The 21,985-nt window shown below is 45.8% G+C and overlaps 1 protein-coding gene across 10 annotated transcripts in view; it reads right to left on the minus strand.

Annotated features, from left to right (window-relative positions):
• The window catches only part of EXD3 (exonuclease 3'-5' domain containing 3), a 248,383-nt gene that overhangs the window by 225,030 nt on the left and 1,368 nt on the right, over positions 1-21,985 (minus strand). For 3 of the 10 annotated variants that reach the window (XM_041474915.1, XM_041474914.1, XM_041474916.1), the window contains exon 2: positions 17,914-17,978. The exons of the other annotated variants lie outside the window; for them this stretch is intronic. The gene's annotated coding sequence lies outside the window, so the exon portion shown is untranslated. The remainder of the gene's footprint in view (positions 1-17,913; positions 17,979-21,985) is intronic. 10 annotated transcript variants of the gene reach the window in all.

The raw sequence follows: 21,985 nt of genomic DNA on the forward strand, positions 1-21,985 counted from the left end.
GTAAAACAGAGCATATGTGAACAGATACTTCCCTGACACTCTCCAAGCCTCTAGAAATCTGCTAAACAGAGATGGATATTGTGTTTGTAAAAGTCTTTGGTGTTTTTATTCCATCAGTTTGTTCAGTTGTTTCTTGAATTCACAAAACCTTTAGCATTTGCACCACCCCACACCACAGCTTTCCACAACTCATCCATGGTGCATGAAAAAGTACCTCCTTATGATGAATCTAGAGAGATCTGAACCTTTCCACTGTTATTTTGAAGCTCCACAACTCTGGTATTAAAAGAGATTGATCACAATCCCTCCCATCTCCTGTTCCTTATTTCTCTAACAACCAACTGTATACAGCAGATGAGAGCTGCAACACCAAACCCAGCCCCATCCCACTGAAATATCAGAAGAGCTAAAAAGCAGCTGAGAACAAAGAAACAAAATACAGAATTGAATGCTGAGAATGGACAAGCTTCTAAATTTGAGCCATTTTTCAGAGGAAGAAAGTTTTGATCAGCAGATATTTCAGGAACACTGAAAGATCAGCTTTCATGAATACAAGGCTCTGGGGAAGTTTCCTTTCTTTTCTTTTGGCTGTTACATCAGATGAAAGACTCCAGCAATTTCTTTTGTTTAATGTTTCCAGAAAAAGAACAGACACAAGTACACCAGATTGATCCATTTCTGTGACTAAGCAGAATCTGAACGTGGATGGTTCTGGAAAGCTTTGGGAAGCACATGGATTTCCAGTATCCCAGGCACATGGTACCACATTTATTGGTACCTCTGAAGGATTTGCAGAGATGAATGCCGAGTTCTGGTGGGGGCTGTAAGAGAGTTCAGATCTTGCTCTCCTTTCCATGAATTTCAGCAGTAGTTGCTGATACAATAGGAGAAATCCTGATATCTTTAAGACAGTGGAATCATCAGGCATTCATTGTAGCATCTACCAATAAACTTCTGTAGGTCATCTGCCCAAAGGCAGAAGAGAGCAAGGCTTCAGTTAAATAAATCTGCTGAAGCTGTCCACGCCTTTTCCATTATTTTAATCTGTAGCCCAAAATGATGAAAAAGAAGTCCTCAGCCTTGGAGAAACTGAATGTGTACCTTCCTCTACACTTAATGCTGCTGTTTCTTGAGGAGTTAATAAATATCAAATGAATAGAAGAGCTTTGAGCCTGCCACCGGCATGGATTGTCATTTAAATCCTTTCCAATTATAAGAACAATGAGAGCATGTGCCTGGAAAGGACTTCAGGGAGCCATATCCTTTTAACCTCCCACAGCTCTTTGGTCAAGAGCTCTCCAGGGAATTTGGCAGGTTGGCAGCGCCAGGAACATCCACGTCCTGCAGCCAGCCACAGCAAGCAGCGGGGCAGGAACATTGCCAGAAATTACAGACTCATTTCAAGAGAGGGCTTCATCTTCAGCACTAACAAGTTAAATAAGAAAAGATCCTGGTCTCCATTTTATCTGGACTCTGTTAACCAGAACCGACTGTGCAACTGTCACAGAGCAAAGAAGGAAAGTCAAACAAACCTTTATAGAATTTCCATGTCCCACTGATTCCAATAAGCTCCTTAAGGCCCCAGCAAAGCACCTCACATCAATCTGCAAAATTTACTTTTAAATCTTGAAGTTAAGAAATATTTGAAAGAAACACAGGTTTGGGGGCACTATTAGGTCAGGCTCAAACCTACCTGATATCCTGCATTAATTGTGTTTTCCATTCCTCTTGCTCTGTTTAATATAAATGGATATTTGAAAAATGCACTTTATTTCTATCCTGCGTTTACTCCATATCTCAATCACTACATTAAGTAATGGAGTGACATAGCAGCTTTGGTGTTGCTGCATTGTTATAGCTCCAGAAGGCAGGATGGATGCACTGGGGAGCACTCAGGAAGACAAGCAACACTTCTGTCAGTCACAGACCAATGAAAGAGGACCTCTACACTACTCTCATTTTTTTGTTCTTTATATCCCTTTGTATTTTTTTAATGTTCCTGAATGCTTCATAATTCGAGGCTCCAGTTTATTAATGCTTATAAATGGCACAAATATTTCCTATTGATGTGAAGAATCTGGATGAGCTAACAGGAAATAGAAGATATCCATCTTCCAGAGAATGAAATGGAATTTCCATCTACAGATGGTTCAATGGCACTTGGGTACCTGCCAGCTCCTTTTTGGCAATTAGAGGAACAATAAGAATAAACGAAGCTTTAGGAGCACCAGTGTACACCTGCTTATTCCATTACTTTGGCAAGAATGGGTCAAAAACTCCCAAGAAATCTCCTTTCAGATCTCACTCTCAGCTCACTAACACAGAGCACTTCAGCCATCATTTCCAGAACACAGGCATGTCCAGTTCTTGAAAGTCACACTAACACATGCACTGGTGACCAGGGAAGGGTGTCCCCTCCACCTCAAAACCCATCCTGGCCTCACTGAAACAGATCCAGTACATGCATCTACTGAACCACTTCAGCAAAATGTTGGCTAAGAGATATTGCACAAATTGTCAGCTGGACTGGACTGGAACCACCTCAGTATAGCCTCCTGCTGTATTCCACAGTCTCCTAGCCCATCCCCAGGGCAGCAGAGTCACCAGGATCCTGCCTGTGTCCTGCTGGGCAGGGCTGTCTAACCACATCCCCATGGGACAAGCACAGATGGGAGGTCGAAAGAAAAATGAAGCATATTCCCTCTGCACCCCACTCTGCCTCGAGGGTTCTGGCCAATCTCCTTGCACATATGGTAGAGTTTGGTTTGTCCATGGTTAAACCTCAGCAGCTCCTTGACAAGTGCTGTAACAACAATACAGGGAATGGAAACTGGTGCCAGAAGAGACAGGAAATGGGGAAAGCGCTCTCAAGGACTTCACTCTGAAAGCAATTTCCCATTGTTTACTAAATAGAAACATTTGAATTCATTGATTTGGTTCTAGCCAGGTCCTTTTTTGGCAGGGTATTTTCTCCTCTACTTTGTTTAAGACATCTACAGTTAGTCCTGTTGTCAAAGGACACACACTTCTAGGAGACCCTTCATTTTTGGATACAACTCATGCAGCTTTAGATTCATGCCCTAGACACTTCTGCCTGCTGTCTGCAGAGATCCTGGGCTGACCAGCCCTGTGGAGCACAGAGCCACAGGACATATCAACCTTACTGTCTCCCAGGGACTTCTCACTCCCTTAATCCAAAATACAGTGTCTGGTCTCACTCCAGGCAATGGGAGGAGATGCAGGACTCAGGGCATCACTCAGACCCATAAGCACTGCAGTTCTCCTGGACTGGAGCACCAAGGGGAGGGGTGGTGTTTAAAACAGGACCCAAAGGAGACTAAAAAATCCAATGAAACACCACATCACACACACAGTACAGCAGCAGAAGGCAAATACTGAAACATGTGAACACAGCAAGTTGATTCCAAGCTATTTTCCATTCTAGAAAAGGCATAAATCATTATAAACCAGGCTTACAGAACCCCAACAACAGGACTGTAATGCCCTTGTGATCTGAAATTGTTCATAATTTCACAGAATTTTATCTCAGTGAATATTTCCTTGATGGAAATTGCAGATTGAATTACTTGAAAAAAAATCCGTCATAAGCATTTCCTCCGTTTCTAAAGCACCTATGTTTTCCATACCCGGATGTGGCTTTGCCATTATCATTAAAATCTCTGAAAATCAGGCCAAGTTGAGAGCCCCAGAAAAACCTTAATTTGCAATTGGTCAGTGAAGAACAGCTAGAAGGTCAAACCTAAATTTCTTTGGGGGCCCTAAATTCCTCTTGCAGCCACAGCTATTGCTGTCACAGGGCGCTGCTGAACAGATTTCCTGCAGCTCACTTGTGCCCTGCATGCCAAAATGCAGGACTAGATACTGACCAAGGGATAACATTTGAAGGTCATTGCTGTCCCCAGCAGCTACCACAGAACATTGCTGCACTCTTATCATCATCATCTTCAAACCTGAACACACATCAGGGCAGGGAATCTAAATCTTTGCTCCTTCTGCCACCCTGGTCTGATTTTATTGACCAACAGGTTCTCACTTTCCAGCAAAAGGCTGAGCTCAGCCTAGGGCTGGTAGATCACAGGTTACCCAAGTCTCTCCCTCTGTCACAAAAAGCAGCACCTGCACCAGCATATCTTCTGCAGACCTGGCACACCAACATGGCCAGGGTTCTCACCCCATCACTAACAAACTGTGGTTTTGGTAATATTTCCTTTGAGGAGACTCTTCCAAGTCACCCAGATTCCCTCACTCCCGAGCATCTCTCTTGCTATTGGGCACTCTGGGCAGCTTCCCTCAAAGGAAGTGCTAAAAATATTAATCTGCAAAAGTGACTTGAATTCTCATAGTTCTTTCTTATTTTGATGACATTCCATTGGTTTCACCTCTGAGTTGAAAGACTCAGTGCTCTTGACACACTGTCCCAGGGTGATCATGCACCAGCAAACTCCATGAGGTCCTTCTGGAGCATCCCAATATCTCAACATTACACACCATAGAATCAATGAGGTGGGGGAAGACCTGGTCCAATGCTTGACAACCCTTTCCATGAAAAACCTTTTCCTAATATCCAACCTAAATCTCCCCTGGCACAACTTGAGGCTGTTTGCTCTTGTGCTGTCACTTGTCACCTGGGAGAAGAGACCGACCCCCAAGCTCCTGTCAGGGAGTTGTAGAGAGCAACAGGGAAAAATCAAAGGCTTGTCCCCACCCTGCTTTTGGTACTTTACACAGACACACCAAGGAGATGTTGGCTAACTTTAACCAGGAACGATCAACAGGCTCCTGGAGCATCTCAAGGTTCTTCCCACACTCTGTAGGATTCTAGGACTGATTTCTTCTTGTACATAAAGGCCACAGACTTTGCTTCAGTACTGTGCTCTTCTAACTTCACCCCACTGTTCCTATTTCATTCACTTCTACTAGTGATGGAAAAGCTGGGAACTAGAAAGGAGAAAAAATGAGACCTAGCACAGTTTGCATTCCCCAAATAAGAATGTTTTCACACAGCAGACAAGGAGCAAACATCCTCCATGTCAGGATTCCCAGTAACTTCTTCCTGCAGTGATAAAACAGCTCAATTACCCAGACAGACTCAAAAGATGAGGCAAAGTTTTACCTTCTCCACGGGAAAAGGGGGGACATGGGCTGAGTCAGGAGAGAGAAGTGACTTCTCCTTCCTGCCACTTACCCCTTCACCAACATTTTTATCTATGTTGAGTTTACAAGTGCCTTAATCAACTTACAGCACATCTCCTCAAACCTGGCTTTCTCAGATTCAAGTGTGAAATTAAATCCATCCTCGAGGAGGCCATCTGTGCAAGGCAGCCTATAGGAAATGGAGCTTGCACAGATGGGACTTATCACACACTCCCTCGTGTCATATCAACACACCAGCTTTGCAAATCTGCCCTAAATAAACCAGAATTGACAACACATTCTGTCTGAGGCCAGCAGGGCTGTGTAAGCGTAGCATGTACTTGGCAGGGCTGGATTGTTCTCTCCACTTTTAACAAACAACTCTCTCATAAATGGAAAACTTGTGAACGTTCAAGTCTTGTGCTGTGTTCAAATGTCTGGAGGATTGTGTTCAGCAAAGTCTCCTGGAGGGATCAACTAATTGGCCTTCAAATTCCTAGACATGAAGCTGTAGGTTCTTAAAAACTAGCAGGACATGGCAGGGCCTCCTTGCAATCCACAGTGGGGACAGACACTGGTCTGGAACGTTTTCTAATTCCATTAACTCTTCACCAACACATAAAAATAACACTTTAAAAATGTTTATTTTTACAATTTACATTAGGTGAAGAATATAGCTGAGCAATATGGCTGAACACATATGGAAATGCTTAAGCAGCAGCTCTATTTTCTGTCCAAGCAGTCTGTAGACAAACACAATAAATTGAAGTTACACATATGAAAACTCAATGTACTGTATGAAAAAAAAAAGACAAAAAAGTGTGTTTTCATAAAAAACAAACTTGTTGGGTTGTTTGGTTTGTTTTTTGGTTTTGTTTTTTTTTGGAAGAGGACCATCTGAGAGAGGAGGGAGTAGCTTGAAACAGGCAAGCACAGAAATAATAAAATGCAGTTCAGGAGAATAAGGCACTGAAGAGGAGCCTTCCCAGGTCAGACCACACCTTCACCTGGCCAGTGCCATGTCTCAGACAGTGGCCTAAGGGAGAGGACTGGGAGCTGTGTCCCCAGCTGATCCCGGACTCTACAGCAGCCTGCAGTTTAAGATTTCCACATGCCAGCTCTTCTGTACTGGTAAAACACAGACTTTGTTGACCCCTTCTTCCAAGAATGGATCCAAGCACTCCTGCAAACCCTCAGCACCAGAGTCATGATGCACCAGGTGCCACATTGTACTCAGCAGGCAAAGACGTGTTTCTTTTTCTTTTTCCTGACCTTCCATTTGATGTCCATAATTTTGGTGAGGGAATTAAGGAGAAATGGGGAACAAATGCTTATCTTTTGCCCCACTCCTTTGTTCAGGCCCAGATGTTCTGCATTTGCAAACTGTCCCAGGATATGTTCCTGGGGGAGGCAGTACCTCCTTTAGCCATAGCTTCCTCACATGTTTCTCCACATTTACTGACACAAAGTTTAACCTGCTGGTTTGTTTTCCAGTCCCACAGGACCAGAGGGTAGGTACTTCTGCAGCTTTAGATCTGCCTATGCCAAAACTCTGAATTCCCTCAGACTTTGTTATTTCTCCATCCATCGCCTCCCTCAGCTCTCCTGAGACTCCCCTGTCATTCTCATGGTAACTGCTCTTGGCTGTAACAACCAGCACTGCTACACTTTTTATCTCCTTTTAATCAATCACTGCTTTGCTAAAGAACATCTCTGATCCCCAGGACAGTAGCTGCTCTAAGGGGCTGTGACAAAGGACCATGTCAGTAGTGCTTAGAATATCTGAGGACACCACACACACTGAACACCAAAATCCAGATGTTTGTCCTTGAAGATTCCTCAAATGCAACTTCCTTTTACAAAAGACATGCTGACTCCCCCACATCCGTATAAAATCAAGTGCCAGCTCATTCTGATCTGTATTATTCTTTTGACAACACTGCACAATACAAAGCCAGATTTCTGTTTGCTGCTCCCCAAGCTCCTGAAACTCTCTTGGAAGATGGCATCATATCAGCCCTGTCTGTTTTCTAACAGGAGTGAGGAGATTTTAACTGAAAGGTTGCATACAAGTGTCAATTATTCAACAGTTCCTGTCCTGACTCCTTCCGAGGCTCTGACATCCTGGTCCCTGCAGGCAGGTATTCCTCACTGTGTTCGTAAATTCTTAATTTAGCAGATGGGTTTGAGATGGGTTCTAAGGAAACCAAGCACAGTGTAAATGCCTCAGAAACTCAATGTTTCTTTCAGCTCCACCTCCTGATTTTTCACACCCTAGTCTCCATGGGTTTTTTCAAGCTTTTGGACAAGCTTCTTATTCCCAACATATTTGGGAAAGAACTGTTACTTTTTATACTTTCTGAAAGCCTTTGAAAGTGTTTATTCTTTTCTATCTTCCTCACTTGGTCATGACTTCAGCTTTTGGAAGGATGCCCCTGCCTCTCCAGCCTTCCTTCCCTGCTGCTTCACATCAGAACTTCTCTCTCACAGCAGTTGATAGAGTTGAGGCATTTCCTCTGCAGCACAGAGCCTTGAAATCAGCTTCAGCTCCCTACAAAGGTTTCACCCTTGTCACTTCTCCTTTCAGTTTCTTTTTAACCTGCTGCCTCATTCTGATATATTTTCCCTTTGCAAATCAAAGAATTTCACTTCTCTGGAGTTTTTGGCTAGGGTTACTTCTGCAGGATCTGTAAGTGCACTTGTGTTCACTGGCAGTACAATTCTGTAGAAAGTTCTGCACAATTCCCAGAAGAAAGTCAAAATTATCTTTCCCTCTCTAGATTCCTTCACCAGATGTTTCCCAAGGATGTCATTCTTGGACTGGGGTGCCAGTTTTCTCCCATTGTTTTTCCTGTTTTAAAGCTCCATACTCGTTATTATTCTATACTTTTCCTATCTCAAAAAGCAGGTATTTCAGCTTATTGCTTGGTTTATCATGCTGCATTTTCTTTGTTTGTTCTACAGAAATAGTGAAAACTAATTATGCTTCAAGACAGGTACTTATCATTTAGCTATTATTCATCATGTAAGTGCAGAATAATTGTTTGCATTGTTTCTATTTTGTTATCCTTAATAAATACAAAAACGTCCAGAAAGATGAATCCACAGAACAGATCCAGTTCTGCTTATACCAAGGAATTAAAAATAATTGCTCTCTTTGGAATTTCAGAATGAAATACATCACTGAATGAAACATTCTCTTTAGAACCTCAGAGAAAAGCAAGAAATGACAGGACCTTGCAAGAAGTTTATTTTCATTGCTCACTGAGTAATAGCTGCAACAGTTATTTAACTCTCACTCAACTCTTGCTGTTGATGCTGATCATGTTTGACACCTCAAACCAGCAGGTCAGTAAGAAAATAAGGTAAAACTGAAAACTTCTCATTAAGTAAGATTTTGGTTTTTAAACACCTGTTATGGGAATAGCATAGCCTTGAACTGCAGTGGAAAATAAGCAAGGTAAAGAAATTGCTGAAAACCTGAATGCTGGACAAAATGGTACAGATGACATTTTTAGGTCAAAGGCTAAATCCTCACACAACAAAAGACAAAGTTATGGCAGAGAGAACAAAAAGCATCAGCCCTAATATTGCACACACTCACTAAATGTGTCAGCTGGCTGTCCAGAGAGGTATGAAATGGGATTTAGGTACCAGTCAGTATTCAGTGCCACTGAACAGTGCCACTGTTCTTTCAGCTGAGCCCATTTCCCTGTCTCTGTTCCTGAAGCTGCTGAGGTTACGGAGACAATTATTCCCTTATCCTACTTGTACTTCTGTGACAGAATCCCCTGAGCTGGGAGGGACCCCAAGGACCACCCAGCCCAGCCCCTGTCCCTGCCCAGACCCCCCAACAAGCCCACCCTGGGCATCCCTGGCAGCGCTGTCCAAAGGCTCCTGGAGCTCTGGCAGCCTCGGGGCCGTGCCCATTCCCTGGGGAGCCTGGGCAGTGCCAGCACCCTCTGGGGGAAGAACCTTGCCCTGAGCTCCAGCCTGAGCTGCCCTGGCCCAGCCCCAGCCGTGCCCTGGCTCCTGTCCCTGTCCCAGAGCAGAGATGGGAGCTGCCCCTCTGCTTCCCCTCACCACGAAGTTGTAACTGTGGTGAGTCTCCCCTCAGTCTCCTCTTCTCCAGGTTGAACAGACCAAGTGACTTGAGTAAGAACTACTGCCTGCTCCTCTAAGTCACACCAGAGAAGCCACAGAACCTGCCAGCCCATTCTCCAGCACTGACTCAGCACCAGAAGGAAAACTTTGAGCCTGCAGTTACACATTGTCCAGGGTTTGAGTGTACAATATCCAGTCATGAGAACAGAGAAAGGCAAGACCCCAGCAAGCCAGACCCCAGCACTTCCTACGGCCTCTGTTACGCAAAGGAGTGACAGGAATCCCAGGATAGACTTTCCATCACAGCCCTGAGCAGGCTGCAGGGACAGTGCCTGACCCACCCCACACTCACACAGAGCTCCCCCGTTCAGGATTCCAGCTGCATGTTTGAGCTTACATCCTCATTTTCCATGGATCATCATGTTATCCTGTAGGATAACAAAGGTGGCAAATTAACACCACAATAAAGCAACGTACAAGACACCCTGGGAACAGGTTTGAGGGTGAGGGGAAATGTTTTACATCATCTCCCAGAGTAAACTGATGGAATTCCTGAATCTCAGGACAAGGGAATTGGTAATGAGAGAGAAATAAATTCCTTCACCTCTGGGTTGAAATCCAAGTCAGGCTGGTAGTAGCCAAGACCCATTAGCTCAACATCTGCTAGTTGTTTGGCAGCCCACGTGAAGTGAGTTACATTCCTCAGTGTCCGCATCCCAGTCCCACTAATTGGCACCACATTGGCAATCTAAACACAGAGGTTAAGGTCTGAGCACACAGCAGGCAGCAACTCTGAGATCAGGCAGCTCCAGTTTGGAGGACACATGTGATAAATTATACTTCTGGTATCTGGAACTCCATTTAATTGCCTGCCATCCTGTCCTGGCCCCAGAATAAAACTGTAAATGCAGGCAAGCCAGCGAACTGCCAGCAATCCCTGCCCAGCACACACTCCTGCAGCAGCAACACATTACCTGGTCCATTACCAGTCAAAGCAACTTAAACAACTGCTGAAATTTTAAGCAAAATGCTGTACAGCATGAAGTATGAGCTAAAGTGTTTGGATAATAGTTACCAATATCCATAAAAACAGTATCTTTCCCTAAACTCCAGTTTTTAATGCAAAAATGCAACACTCACTAAAAAGGCAGTAACAATATCATCTTAGAGATCCTAAATAACAAGGCTATTTTCTTTTTGTCTTTCCTTCTTCTGCAGCTTTCCAACAAAGAGTGCACAGGACCAAAGCTGATTTGAAAACACAACCCATTAACTTTTAGAGAAGTATTCTTTTTATTGCCTCATGGTAAAACGTTTCTCTCTGAGGACAAAAACCAAAAAGTTGTTCGCTTTTAATACATAGTAATAGAGGAAAATTTATTTTTCATATCATCTGAATATGGCAGCATAAAATAATTCTAAACTATGAGGGAAGGAAACTCATGTTACAGTTTAGAAACAGTTCCTGATGTTTACACATCACTTCGGTTTAAAGAACTGCTTATGACGGGAACATGATGAAAGCTGTTGAGCATGAAGGAAGGGAGATGGAAATGAAGCCAAAAGAAACATCTTTGCCAGAACTCTACAAGAAAGGAGAATCAGACTCAGTTAGTTTGGGAGGGACCTCTGGAGTTTTCCAATCCAATCAGCTGCTCAAAGAATGGCCAACTTCAAAGTGGGGTGAGGTTGCTCAAAGATATTGTAGATGAAAGCACAACATAGTACAGTGCCCTGAAAAATCCACCTATAAAGACATTTTTCTCGCAAGCCAAATGTCTTCTTCATTTATCACTGCTCTGGAAATCATTCCACTCTAAGCTGTTCTGAGAAGCAATAGGGCCAGCAGCCATCAGGAACAGGGGTACACCGCAAAGGAAACAAACCTAATCTGAGCACCCAGTAGGACCAAGGGATGGAGAACTTCAGATACTAGAAGGCAGACTTGAGGACAGGAGACTCAGAGAGCTTGGAAAGTCCATTCTTCCCAATATCTGTGTTTTAATTTATCTTACTTTGGAGAGGTATTTTTTTATGCCTTTTTTATGCCTTTTTTCTCAAAAGGCAGCAGTGACACAAGGCCAGTGTACACAAAAACAAACCCAACCCCCAGTCTGCATTCCACGGCCAGGCTCAAAGGAGGTGTTTTCTTCTTGTGCAAGGAACACTCTAACAGTTCACAGCCAGGGGTCTGATTGTCCCTCAGCTGCCTCATACAGGAACAGCCTGCTGCTTTGGCACAGCTTTGCCTGGCTCTGCCAGCTCTGCTGGGCTCTGCCAGCACTGCCAGCTCTGCCAGCACTGCCAGTTCTGCCTGGCTCTGCCAGCTCCGCCAGCATTGCCTGGCTCTGCCAGCTCTGCCTGCACTGCCTGGCTCTGCCAGCTCTGCCTGCACTGCCTGGCTCTGCCAGCATTGCCTGCACTGCCTGCACTGCCAGCTCTGCCTGGCTCTGCCGGCTCTGCCAGCACTGCCAGTTCTGCCAGGCTCTGCCAGCTCCGCCAGCATTGCCTGGCTCTGCCAGCTCTGCCTGCACTGCCTGGCTCTGCCAGCTCTGCCAGCTCTGCCTGCCTGGCCACTGACAAAGCCAGGCCAGTCTGACTGCCACCAAAGGTGCTGCCAGTGCTGAGGGTCTGCACAAGCTGTTGAGGATTCTGTCTTCTATTCCCCCCCTCTGCTCTGTTCTCATGAGACCCCACCTGCAGTGCTGTGCCCAGCTTCAGAGGCCTCAGCACTGAAAAGACCTGGAGCTGCTGGAGCAAGTCCAGAGGAGGCCACGGAGCTGCTCCAAGGGCTGCAGCCCCTCTGCTCTGGAGCCAGGCTGGGAGAGCTGGGGGGGCTCACCTGGAGAGGAGAAGGCTCCTTGGACACCTTAGAGCCCCTGCTAGGGCCTAAAGAGGGCTTGTAAAAAGGAGGGAGACAGATTTTTTTATACTGTCAGGTAGTGACAGGACAAAGGGGAATGGCTTCACACTGCCAGAGGGTGGGATTAAATTAGAGATTAGGAAGAAATTCTTCCCTGTGAGGTGGGCAGGCCCTGGCACAGGTGCCCAGAGCAGCTGTGGCTGCCCCTGGGTCCCTGGCAGTGCCCAAGGCCAGGATGGACAGGGCTAGGAACAGCCTGGGACAGTGAAAGGTGTCCCTGCCCACAGCAGGGGTGGCACTGGATGAGCTCTAAGGTCCCTTCCAACATAAACTAGGCTGCAATTCTGGTATTCAAGATGGACCAAGGGATTTGTCTGATAGAGCAGGACCAATCCTTCCACAGAGCTCCAATATCCCTGCCAGGCTATCCCTGCATCTGCTTCTGGCAGCAAGGACAAAACCTTCCTTTCCTCTTCACTATTTAGGGCTTAAGGTTGGACCTTTTTTTACTCTCTTCTATACTTCTGAGGAGTAGAATAGGCTCATGCCACATTTTTTAAATGCCAGACCAATTCCTTCTGTTCTAAGACACGTTATTAGCAGCTTCTTTTAAAATCACATCACTGCAAATGATTCTATTGACACTTGAGGCAGGAGCTGCTGTGCTGACACCTGCAAGAGAATTCAAGGGGACTGTGATGACTGCCAGGAGTCCAGCACTAGCTGGAAGAAACCAGACTGGCAACAGAAACATCAATATCAGAACTGCTCTGCCTTTGGCCACATTTGGGTCCCAAGCTGCCAGTCCAAGGGTGTTGAGGTGCTCCAGTACTAATTCCTGACATTGCAGGACTGTGGGCTGACAGGGCCAAGCAAAGGTTATCATCATGTGATGTAGTGAGGTGCTTCACTGAGCAGCTCTCATGTGCACTTCTGAACCCTCATGCAGGTATCAAGTAAGCATTTACACTCAAACTAAATGTTTTCTCACAAAACCAAGTATAGGAATAATACCAAACTCATGAGTTTCCTGAGAGTAATTCCTCTCCATTTAGAAAACAGGAGGGGTCCAAGAAAGAACTTCTCTACAGGGAAGGAAGACAGGAAGGAAGGAAATGTGAATTACATACACCTCTAGATAAATTCCCCTTTAAAAAAAAAAAAAAAAAAAAAAAAAAAAAAAAAAAAAAGGAAGGAAATTAGAGTTAACTAAAAAGAGCATTTTTAGCATCACTGCACAAGCTGGGGAAAAAACCTTGGAAATCCTGGCCAAAGATAATGCTGCCTCCTCCTGTCCCTGCCAGGCTTGCCCCAGGCAGAGGGGAAAGGGCCATTTTTCACCCTTTTACCACTCTGAAGTTACAAATCACAGTCACCATTTGATGATCACCTCTCCCTATGTCGTCTTGGGTTTCTTTGTAATAAGGCTGTTAAAAAACATGTGTTTTCACTTTTTTATTATTATTAAAAAAGGATAACTCATAACTGAGCAAAGGCTCTGTTGATACAACAACATGTGGATTAAATCTGAAAAGAGAAGAAAGCTATTCTAACAAACTGACAATCCTGCTCAGAGGCCTTATATCCAGATTAGTGTAATAAATCATGAGGAAAGATTTCTCTTTGGCTGAAACAACCATTTATTTAGGCATGGAATAAGAGTATTTTAAAATTGCTCTGGACATTGTACACAAAAGACTTTCTCCATTTTTGATCTTTTTTGTTTGTTCATTTTCTGTTGAGTTTTAAGCATATACCCAGAGTTTTGCATTTGCTTTACTTAAAAATGGTTACTTTTGGTGCTTAAACCTCTGACAAGTCAGCCAGACAGCACCAGTGGGCTCCTACAGAAATAAGAGAAGAAAAAAGGAAGGAAAAAGTGGTTCTTGCTCCATTACATCATTACATTAGGGAGAAAACTGCCCAAAATTTAAGCTTTCCCCATTATGCTTCTCTCATGTGCTTTTACAGTTGTATTTGTTCCCTTAACCTCTATCAGCAGGGGTCTTTTCACTCTTTTTCTGCACTATTGCTACCTTCCCCTATCACACACCAATTGTCCCACAGTGGCTTCTGAGCCCAGCACAAGAACCTGCCCAGTCAGAACATCACTCTGGGGCAGGTGAACAGCAGGCAGCGGCTCAGAAACCCCAGCCACACCACCAGCCCCAAAACACGGCCCAGAATCGGCACTGGGCCTCCAGAGCCAAAATCAGGGCTTGGCAGAACCTAAGTACAACACTGAACTGTAACTATAGATGGGTCTAAGTACTGCATAATAAAAATCTAATTTGTACCTGGAGCTGATTTCAGAGCTAAAGCATCTAACAATTCCACTTAACACATTGTGCTGTGGGGATGGCATTGGCCAGCTCAGGCAAACGTGTCACCACAGAACACAGCTGGTTTCAAACAGCGACAAAAACCAAAACACCATCACCATAAAACAAAACTTTCAGCTCCACAGAAATGTTCTGTGAGGAAATATTACTCAAAAGTGGTAGAAAGTGTTTCCTACAAGCAAGGTAGAGCTCCTCTTCAGACATGATCTGAAATGTGTCTGGCTCCTGGATTACCATGACCTTTTAGAACATCCAAACTGTGGTAAAACACGAGGGGGATCTGCATATGGAATGGAGGATAACACTGAAGGGGAGAAGATTTTGGCTGAAACCTCTGCCATTCACAGTGTCAGTCCTGAAGTCACTTACAGAAATCACAGGAGTACAAGAAACACTCTTCAAACCCATTAAAAACCACAATCCCCAGTCACATAGACGAGATACTTTAACTCAGCAACTGTTTTTATCTCTGCCAGAGGAGTCCCTGTGTATTCCATTCCACCTTAAAATCCATCTGCCAGCCAGACAAATAAAAGGTTCCTCAGGAATTCCAGCTGATGCAGTCACTGGGAGGCCATCCCAGCCTGCCTGTCTGCTGTTGTATTCCCAACTCCCTCAAAGGATGCAGGGGCACATATCAGCCTGGATCTGTCCTGTCTGTGTCCCCTGCCCATTCCCTTTGCCCAGAGCAGCTGTGCCACCCTCCAGGAGAGCAGTGGGAGCTGGGAAGTGCCGAGTGCCTGCCCTTGTCCCAGGGCTGCTCTGCCCGGATGCCCAGACCTGCCTGCAGGGGCTGTCACCTCAGCTGCCTCACAGGCTGCAGGATCTCCCCAGGAGCTGCTTCCCACACACCTGCAGCCACCCACGGGGCTCAGGCAGCTCCTCCGCTGCTCTCCCACAAAGGGATGCTGGAGAAGCCCTGAGCAGGCAATCCCTCTTTGCCAAAAAGCTACCAAGGAGATGGAAGGTTCTGGGGGGACAGACAGGGAAAGTGCAAGAGGAGATTAAAAACTAGGAGAGGAAAAAGCAGGCCTGATCGGGACTTTTTCTTATTATTCTTTGAAGTCTTGTGGCCAACAGAGTTCATAGAAGTCTGGCACAATGATTCAGGACTCCAGAGCAAGTGCTGTCTCCTGGCTGAAGCACAGAACCTGCTTTGATAAACACTCCTGCGGTCAGTGTTTACTGTCCTTGGCCTGTGGACATTAAGGTTGCCCCTTGGAGTACAGCTGCCTGGCAGGGCACGCATGGCACTCTGGAAGGAATTGCTCAGTCAGCTGGCTCTGTGCACAACTGTCCCTGCCCTGTCTCCTGTCACACCCCCCCATACTCCTCTCCCATCCTGGAGAGGACAGGAGCACCCCGGAGCGGTAAGAGAAGCCAGCCAGCACCGGCACATTGCTCCCACAGCTCCGGGAACGCAGAGGCAGAGGGAGCCACAGCCTAGAGCCGAGCTCGGTGTGCAGGGGCGGCTCCAGCCCAGGGAACACGGGAACGCAGAGGGAGCCACAGCCTAGAGCCGAGCTCTGTGCCCTGCAGGGACGGCTCCAGCCCAGGAAACACGCCTGGCTCCTGCCAAGCTTCCCCAGGCTGGGGATGAGTCAGTGCTAATTGCTCACAATTAGCAATTCTGGGTCCCACCGGTTTGGTTTGGTTTTGTAAAAGCAAAACAAGGTATGTTTGGACAAAGGTGAGATTATGTTTGTGTTTACAGACAATCTGACTCCTGCATATAAATATGCTGTTCCTTGAACAAAAAACTAAAAACATCAGGAAATCAAAAGTAATGCAAATGATCTGGCTCTATAATCTTGCCAGAACAGAAGCGCCATGAAAGCAGTTGAATAATAATCATGGTCTTAAATTTGACTTCTCTGACTCCTGTTTTGTTCAATATTTTAATTACATTTTCAAAAAATTCTAAACCACTTCAGATTTCAAAGCACATTTTTATATATTGATTAATTCACCCAAGGTAAAAATCATTATCCTCTTTTTGACACAAGGAAAGTGAAAGGAGACACAACAAACTGTTAGTCAAAGACACTGATAGAACTGTTGGAAGGGCTGGTACTAAAACCCAAGAGTTTCTGAAATATCTTATATTTTTACCAAGGATTTACTTTTTTAAAGACAATAGCAACCAAAAAACAATATCCAAAATGGATACAGATTTAGGATCAGGGCAGTTTATGGGGTAAAGGCCATGACAAATGCAAATTCATTAATTCACATTTGGAAAATTGCAGTGAATTGTCTAATAAATTGTTGCTATATTCCATATAGAGCACAAGCATGAAATGAGCAGCACAGGCAGTCTTGCCTTGGATCACCGGTACCCAGCGTAATCCAGCTCCAGATTCCCACTTTCTGCTCTGGGGGCCAAGGACGTTTGCAGCAGGATTTCTCTGGAGAGCTGCAGGAGAATGTGGCTGCTCAGCTCCCTGGGTGATTCCATAGTGCCCTCTAACGAGGCTGCAGCTGCATTTCACACACACAGGGACACCAGGAAAACCCCAAATGAGCCTTGTCTCCACTTGAAAATGGGAAAGCAGATGACAGACACTAAGTGGTGACTGCTCCTGCACAGATATTTTATACTGCCCTGCACTGTGCAAGCCCTCGTTGGTAAACACCTCAGTAGGCAGCAGGACTATAGAGAAAGATGGAAAAATTCACAGTACTCCCATTCCAAGAGAAGAAAGGATACTGAGTAAGATGAAAGTTAACCCAGTACAACTTTCTAAGATAAACTGAATTTTACACAATCTGTAAGGAATTGCTAGGTAACTTTTCAACATATGATGTAGTTAAATCAAACTTTACAAAAATAAGTGAATAAAATCAATGAAGTTCACAAATCAAAATGGAATCTCCTTGAATATGTTCCTTAATACACTGGTGTACCATAGAATACTGACTATTTGGTCTGCACCCAAGAGTGGTCACACAGGCTGCAGTGGTGGAACAGGACTGGCTACAAGTTCATACAGCAGACACATGCTTTATTGCCCAGTTCCCTTTCACCCACCCATGTAAACTAATAAAGCATCCTGCAAACCAGAAAAGTTGTTATTGCGACACAAACTCCATGCTGATCCTCAGAGTAGAAATTCACTTAAATAATCACGTTGTCAGAATAGGGCTGTTCCTTGCCCTTGAAGCTGTACCTACAGCTATGCCAGGAGAGCAACAGCTGCTCAGTGTGGGCTCAGAAGAGTCACAGCAGCTCCTGTGCAGCTCCTGTCCCCTCCCTCCCCCATCCTGCACCAAGGCATCCCACTCAGGTGGGATCCCACTCAACACTCCAGCTGGGAGCAGAAGGTGCAAATGAGCTTTTTCCAAGCTCCTACAAGACAGAATAGAGAGGGGTAGAAGTTCCTGAAGCTGCACTGCCCTCATCCTGCCAGATGTGTGTCAGAAGCCTCTGAACAGACCTGGCAAACTCACCCCGAGGGAGGACAGTGGAGGCGTCACTGCTGGCGATATCTGGGGGACCCTGCTGCCACCAGGAGCTGCGAGGAAGCAAACAGGCCTGTGAGCACTTGGACACCGGGCAACTCAACACCTCAGCCCCACAGCCCCAGCAGGCACTTGGCTAATGCAGGCTGGGAGACAGACCTGGTAGGCAGCACATTCTTCCTTGAACTCATCTCATATACTTGCCAACTTCTTTACTTCTTGCTAAGCATTTTTACTGTAATGTTAAGATCATGAGGTGCAGTGAGGGGAGACCTCAGAGAAAGCTGCAGCTCCTCCCAGGGGGCAATGGAGGGGCAGCTCCCATCTCTGCTCTGGGACAGGGACAGGAGCCAGGGCACGGCTGGGGCTGGGCCAGGGCAGCTCAGGCTGGAGCTCAGGGCAAGGTTCTTCCCCCAGAGGGTGCTGGCACTGCCCAGGCTCCCCAGGGAATGGGCACGGCCCTGAGGCTGCCAGAGCTCCAGGAGCCTTTGGACAGCGCTGCCAGGGATGCCCAGGGTGGGCTTGTTGGGGGGTCTGGGCAGGGACAGGGGCTGGGCTGGGTGACCCTGGTGGGTCCCTCCCAGCTCAAGGGATTCTGTGATTCCATTTTGGTCACCAAAGACTAAGAACACCTTACCAATGCAATGAAACATGCAGGGAACCAACACCCTGACCCACACAGATTATCCATTTCAACAAGCACAGCACCTCCAGGAAAGCTCCACTCCATGCCTGCAGTGGCCACCACTGCTCACAAACAGCCCTGGAGGACACCCTCAGCTGCACAGGTAACAAAAACCTGCCCTGCTCCAGCTGAAACTGTAGCTTGAGCTTGTACAACCCAACTGCACTGCCCTCCTCAAACAGCCAAACTAATTTCCTTTTAGCTTCTAACACTGGGAGATTCAAGTCCCCAAGGAATATCTTCCAAAACTGTACAGGCAATTGTATAACCCAAGGAACCCACGTGGAGCAGTTTGATAGAGCCAGCGCTTCCCAAGCAGTGCTGAGTCCCTCCCGTGTGCTCGCTCACGTGTTCAAGCATTCCTCAAGCACTGCTACACTCCAGCCAACCCTCTTTCGGACAAAACACCTTATTCCTTGAGGAGATTCAGGCAGAGTTTGACATTACAAAGATCATCAGTGTGCAGACAGTGTCATGGCTGTTTTGAAAAAGAGACTTTTCTTTCATGAACATGTAACCCAAACAAGGCTCAGTGAATTGGTGTAAAATCAAAAATGATTAGACAGTCTCTTTTGAACCAGACCTACATCCTATTCAGCACAGAGTAAAAAGTGTAAAAAAATCCAAGAGCAAATTAATCCCTGAAACAAGTAAGTGAACCACAGCTGTGCAGAGCTGTAAGGGTAACGCATTGTTAGGCACTCTGCTTTTGAAGGCAAGATGAGCAACAGCCAAGAATAAATCACATTGTGTGGGTATCACAAACCATCGAATAAGCAAAAAAAGAAAAGCATTACATGAATCAAAAGTCTAAAATGACAGCAGCCAAACATTTAGACTTAACATGAAATGTGGCCATACCCTTGGCAGAGCTGGAGATGTAATAAAGAGGAAATTTTTTAAAGGCATTAAATCCATGTAGAGCTGGAGTGTGTCCTGCCCTGGCTCAGTAGCGTGGGACAAGGATCACAGCAATGCCCAGCCCAGCGATGGCACAGCAGCCAGGGCTCACTGTGCAAACACACCTGCAGCTTTGCTCTCCCAGACAGACTCGGAGATGGACTGAAGCACTGGGCAGAGAATTTGGCTGCTATATTATCACAAGAAAAAGAGGCTTTGATGCATTTATGTCAGTTGCTACCACGACAGGCAGGGGCAGGTATGGCTGCAGGAACAGCAGCCCCAGAGCAGGACACCAACAGGAACCATTCGTGATATGTCAGTTCCAAATTGGTTTCTAGGCTGTTACTGTTCAAATGTTTACACAACAGAAATTCGGCATTTTTTTCCTTTGCTTAATTCTTCCATTCTTCTTATTTATATCTCCTTTTTCTTCATTAGCGAATTCCTTCTTCACATTTACAGTGTGGCAGGTACAAGGAATACACAACATTGTCCATGGGATAGGGTCAGAGAAGGCACAGACTCCTCATGTGTTACAGGTGATCAGACAGAAGTTGAAGAGTTTTTAACTGCTCCTGGTCTGATCAAATTCCAAAACACTTCATCTTTCTTTACCTGCATTTCCACCTATTTATTGCAGAAGAAACTGCAAGGAGGATTATTCTGTAAGAATTAGAAACACATGATTTTTTTTTTCTTCTGTAGAAATGTCTTTGACAGAAGCAATTGCCTCAACCAGGTCTGCTCAGAGCCAGCAGGAGGGGCTGTGCCCAGAGAAGCAGCAAAGCTGAGACTGAATAAGCTGGTAATGACACAAGCAGGGTTTATTGCCTGATTCTCACCTGCAGCCCACAAAGCAGGATTTGCCCCAGGTCTCCCAGCAGGGAGTTCAGTTAGCACAGGTGGGAAAAGGACACTCTGCTCCTGACCTCAAACACCTGGACAAGGCTCTCACCTGCCAGGCCCAAGTTAATGCCACTTGGTCACACTGCAACACCAAACCTCCACGTGTATTCCAAAAGAGTGAAAGGCTTTTATCCTCTGGGAAAACAGCTTTCCAGACTTCCAATATCCCATGTATACACACCCCCTTCTTTCATTTTTCTGCAAGATTTTTTCAGGCGTTTATCACTGACATCTGCCATAATTCCTCCAACACCGCATCAATTTATCACACTTTCATTCAGATGAGAGATGAACATGTGAATCTGCAGGATGTTCAGCCCTTGGCATGTGTCCTGTTTTTGTTCCTCAGTTCCTAAGTGACCAGCCCTCCCTCCAGTGCCCCTGGTTACCAAGGAAGCTGCTTGAGGAGGCTGCCAGAGCACCAAGAATCCTCAGAGAGCTAAAAAAAAAATGTTTTTATTTAAAGACATATTACACAGACTCAGTAATTAGCTTTTGAATTAAATTACTAAAACTTGGTTCAGAAGAACACTCTTAATTCCAACAAAATGTCTTTGTGATTAGCCCAGAGGTGCCCTATGTCATTCCCTCTCCTCCCAGGTTACATCACTGCACACATCAGCAAGTTATTTAATGCACATTTGGGCAAATTATCTATTCACAGGAGCAGCAGCTTTGGTTGTCTAACTGAGCCTCTATGAACTGGCATCCACTTCTGTGTGAGGATCCCTCTGCACCACCTCAGAGCTGGGAACTCCCAGCACAGGCAGCTGCCCCTGCTGCCTCTCACCTCTGTCCACGCTGCCTCTGGAGAATCCCACAAGTTGCACTTGTTCCAGGTGTGCCAATTGCTGTTTGCAGTGGAAAAGAGCTATTTGTTCAGTTTAGTCCTTCTGTGTCTGCAGGGGCTCTGCGCGAGCAGCATCGCCCCTGCCCCATCAGAGAGGAGTGTGCTCACTGCTGAACTGCAACCACCTGCACAGCATTCCTACAGGCAGCACTGCTGCCTCAGGAACTCCAGAAAGAGCTTTTCTGATGGAGCATTTACATTCCAGAAGATGCATTTTGCTGGTTTTGCTCCAGATGTTAAAATTTGATTGTTTCTGCCCTACTGCTTGCCCAAACTGGCCTGGCCCTGAGACTGCCCAGGAGTCTGCTCTGAGCACACCTTCAGCCTTGAGAGCCTTCAGCTGAGGAGCTCCCAACACTGCCAGGCCTTCCCCTCTGGCCCAGCTCCTCCTGGAACCACCCTCCACCACTGCTGGGAAACTAGGTCACATTTAACAGAATTTGTGTCGCTGTGCCTCAGTTAGCAGATCCTGCTGCGTGCTTTGGGAAGGCTGACAGGATCCAACTGTGGGAGAACTTCCCACAGGCATGGATTTCCAGAGTGCCTGAGTCACTCCTCAGCTCTCTTCTCTTGAATGTGCCCGAGTAAGCTGATCTTATTCAGGGCTTGTTTTCTAGAACCAGAGCATTTCTGTGGCCTGCCCTGAACTCCCCAGGATGTTTCTGTCACAGTGGAGAGCTCCTGGAACCCTGGCAGCCCGTTCTAACCACGAGCAC

Source organism: Pyrgilauda ruficollis, unplaced genomic scaffold (genome assembly GCF_017590135.1).
Source record: "Pyrgilauda ruficollis isolate IOZ18807 unplaced genomic scaffold, ASM1759013v1 scaffold34, whole genome shotgun sequence".
Classification (NCBI taxonomy): Eukaryota; Metazoa; Chordata; class Aves; order Passeriformes; family Passeridae; genus Pyrgilauda; species Pyrgilauda ruficollis.